The sequence below is a fragment of the Schistocerca nitens genome, chromosome 2 (assembly GCF_023898315.1).
Source record: "Schistocerca nitens isolate TAMUIC-IGC-003100 chromosome 2, iqSchNite1.1, whole genome shotgun sequence".
NCBI lineage: Eukaryota > Metazoa > Arthropoda > Insecta > Orthoptera > Acrididae > Schistocerca > Schistocerca nitens.
Window position 1 is genome coordinate 413,490,855 of NC_064615.1, and position 4,253 is coordinate 413,495,107.

The window sequence follows — 4,253 nt, forward strand, 5'->3', positions numbered from 1 at the left end:
GGTGGCAGTTGACGCTAAATAACGAAAAGTGTGAGGTGATCCACATGAGTTCCAAAAGAAATCCGTTGGGATTCGATTACTCGATAAATAGTACTATTATCAAGGCTTTCAATTCAACTAAGTACCTGGGTGTTAAAATTACGAACAACTTCAGTTGTAAAAACCACATAGATAATATTGTGGGGAAGGCGAGTCAAAGGTTGCGTTTCATTGGCAGGACACTTAGAAGATGCACCAAGTCCACTAAAGAGACAGCTTACACTACACTCGTTCGTCCTCTGTTAGAATATTGCTGAGCGGTGTGGGATCCTTACCAGGTGGGATTGACGGAGGACATCGAAAGGGTGCAAAAAAAAAAAAAAAAAAAAGGCAGCTCGTTTTGTACTATCACGTAATAGGGGAGAGAGAGTGGCAGATATGATACGCGAATTGGGATGGAAGTCATTAAAGCAAAGACGTTTTTCGTCGCGGCGAGATCTATTTACGAAATTTCAGTCACCAACTTTCTCTTCCGAATGCGAAAATATTTTGTTGAGCCCAACCTACATAGGTAGGAATGATCGTAAAAATAAAATAAGAGAAATCAGAGCCCAAACAGAAAGGTTTAGGTGTTCGTTTTTCCCGCGCGCTGTTCGGGAGTGTAATGGTAGAGAGATAGTATGATTGTGGTTCGATGAACCCTCTGCCAAGCACTTAAATGTGAATTGCAGAGTAGTCATGTAGATGTAGGGACAGTCCAAGCTGGCTGAGGTGTGATTACGAATATGGGTATGGGGGGAGACGTACAAGAGTATTCTGTGCAGCTGCACAAAGCCACTGTGCCAGGGTGGCGTAGTGGTTAGCGCATTTGCCTGGTGAGCAGGAAACCCAGGTTCGAATCCTGGAGTTGGTACAAATTTTCGTTAGTCTATTCAGACTACGTGAATACATCATGGATGTTTGCGATTTGGAAAGGTCTCTGAAACCCTTCAGCCTCATCTGAATTTGTAAGAGAGCGAAACCTGTTCTTGTTATTCAATGTCTAGTCACAAGGAGGGCTTCTGCATCGTCCTTTGTCACTTCAGAACAAATTAATTTGTCCTATTCTGTTCCTTTTCTTCCTATTACTTTGTGTCTTAGTACGATGTGTTATCAGGAATTAAGTTCTCTGTACACCCTTGCACGTATTTATTAATCATCAGGGGAAGACCGCATGGCATGTACAACAAACCCAAATAAAGAAATGTAAATCTATTTGTGAAAACGTATCTCACAGTGGTAGCTTGCGCATGTTCTTCTGTCTCGCCATTATGTACTGTAGTACAAACTCTCTACACGTTTGTGATTAATATATTGGTTTACGTTTTCTTAAAAACAATTTTCTTCGGCTATGGTATTGTGCTCAAAACAAATGTATGTTGCCGAAACTTTAATGCTGAGCGTTGTGATCCAGAAATACACTATGGTATCACTACATTGGTTTGTTTGTAACGTAATTCCAGCTGAAATAGTCCATGTTCCTACTGTGACAACCATGATACCTGTAATATTGCAGTACCTGTGCTGAGAGTTGTGATGCTTGAGAATAGCTCAGACCACTACAACGTACGATCAGAGGCTTTGTGTAGTCACTCTAATGGAGTAGGGAATGAGACAAATAGACGTCACAGCGAAAGTTGCTGTCAGTCAAAGTGATGTTTCTAGTATCAGGAAAAAGTTTCACGATCAGTGGAGGATTGTCACAGGAGTGGTCGTCGCGAAAGAAAAACAACAGGTGTGCAGGATTGATGTCTCTCAACACAATGCGACACGTCTACGGTGGCAGTTCCAAACAGCTGAAGAGTGCAGGTGTCAACACAAACGATGCTAAACAGGCTCCATGAGGAGGGATTACGTGCCAGAATGCCCCTCAAGGCTCCTCCTTTAAATCGTGTTCGGAGAGGGGCTCGTGTCGCAAGAGCATGAAACCACTCTTTGTGGACTAGACAGTAGTGGAACACACCGCTCTTTTCTGATGAGACCAGTATCAGTAGACATGAAAGTTTTCTGAGTATCGTACCGCGTCATATTGTAAAAGACTGTACAGGAGAAAGCAGCGTTTCGGTCATAGTTACAGTGGTCTTCTTCTGGGTCTACTGTATTCTTGTCCGAAACGTTGGTTTCTCGAGCATAGTTTTTTTTTCAGTTATGACGCGGTACGTTACTTAGAAAACTTCCATGTCAACTAACTCTGAGTATAAAAGCCTACGTAATTAGATCCAGATCAGAGGCCACCCCGAAAATACAGATATTCGTGGGTGGAAGTAACGAGGACAACGTTTACATTCTAACTGTATCGCAGACCCCCACTCTTATAAAGGCGGTTCAGTCATGTTTTGGGGTGGAATCTGGTAGGGGCGCAGGGAGGGATGACTAGCATGAAATATCATAGTGACATCCTTGCACCCACCGTGGCTCTATTTGTTGAATGTACTGGGACGGAATTCACGCTGATGGACGACAATTCACAGTCATGTGAACACTTCCTAGTGGAGCATAAACTCAGTCATATAGAATGGCTTTCGTATTCTCCGGATCTCAGATGCATTGATAATCCGTGAGCAATACTAAAACGAGTGGTTTGCAATTGTACTGTCCCACCAGAGACTCTACTGGATAGCACAGTCCACTGTGGAGGAGTGGGACACTATCCCACAGGTTTATCTGGAAAATTTGCTAAGGAGTATGCCTAACTACATACAGAAGTGAGGGCTAATTGGTTCATAAATAATGTGTTATGCAAGATGACTGCGAAAAGCTGTAGTGGTTGCAGTGGAATCTTTTGTAAGGGTATTTGTTTTAATCAATTGGAAATGCGTTTATCTTCTTTACTTTGATTCTCTTATGACTGTACCTCACAGAGCGAAATCAGTTTTGTTTCCAGTTCTGTACAGCATTGGCAATAAAGCAATATGTAACATTTATTTTGACAATTCTATCTCAATTTTATCGGCTGTAGTTTTGTCTCTGTAACTGTTTGATGGAGAATGGAGATGGTAAGGGGTCATACTGCGCTTGAATTGCTGTGTGAAATGTCAACGTAATTGGTTCTGCTCGGATAATGACAGGTGGACAGCACTTAGCACCCCGACCGAAAAATTCTATCCATTTCTTCACCTACTTTATAATGCCAAGTTACTCTTCAGTAGCAAAATGGCAACTGTGTGTCCCGAATATCGATGCTGCGCTGCAAAACTTTGAGGAGCAATGGCCTTTTTACGTAATAACTCGCCCACGAGGAAGCAAGCGATTTTGAAATAGAGTAGGGAAATCGACTTTGCTATCCAGGATCTGTTATTGATAAACTTACGATGAGCAAAGATAGTCTGAGAACTTGAATTAGTGAACACACTCTACACTGAGCGTAAAGGTGCAATAACCTTGCTTTTATTACCTAGATTTTACGTGCCAAATTATATTACAGGTTCACTCAAAATTGTAATTTAATAACGTCTATAAACCCAAACGGCACATAGCCGAACCTTTAGAACTACGAGTTGCAAAAGGCAATTATTTCACGGCTGAAGGCCTCCAAACAAGAAATCTCAAAGCAACAAGACAAATTTCAAGTGGTAAAAACATGCAGCTAAAATTGCAAATAAAATAACATATACACACACACAGAGGCTCAGAGCCGGCCGAAGTGGCCGTGCGGTTCTAGGCGCTGCAGTCTGGAACCGCGAGACCACTACGGTCACAAGTTCGAATCCTGCCTCGGGCATGGATGTGTGTGATGTCCTTAGGTTAGTTAGGTTTAACTAGTTCTAAGTTCTAGGGGACTAATGACCTGAGAAGTTGAGTCCCATAGTGCTCAGAGCTATTTTTGAACAGAGGCTCAGAGCCTCAAGGCAAAGGTGAATAGACAAACATAAACAAGATGCAATACAATCTAGTAAAACAAGATTTTTTTAAATCATTGGCTATGATAGATTATATACAGACAATTAAACACACCGGTGAGAAGGACAATAAAGAAAACGGCACTCAGGAGCCTCCAGGAGGTCGGTCTGCCATCGTTCACTTAGGTGAGACAGGTGGTGAGCCAAACGACACTTGATCCGTCGGAACCCAACCAGAAGACAGCCACGGACCGACCGACAAAACGACTTACTTGCCACCAATCGGTACATGAGAACTCAAACACCAAAAGTTACGAACGTGATTATCCACAATGAAATATGTATTAAGCTGTCAAAACTACACACCATGTTGAACAGCGACAACAGGTGAGGAAA

General features: G+C 42.3%; 1 non-coding gene across 1 annotated transcript; it reads left to right on the forward strand.

The window, feature by feature from the left end:
• Positions 1 to 820: 820 nt before the first annotated feature.
• On the forward strand, positions 821 to 892 carry Trnat-ggu (transfer RNA threonine (anticodon GGU)). The gene has a single exon. It is a non-coding gene; the product is annotated as a tRNA-Thr (tRNA).
• The last annotated feature ends 3,361 nt before the right edge of the window (positions 893 to 4,253 follow it).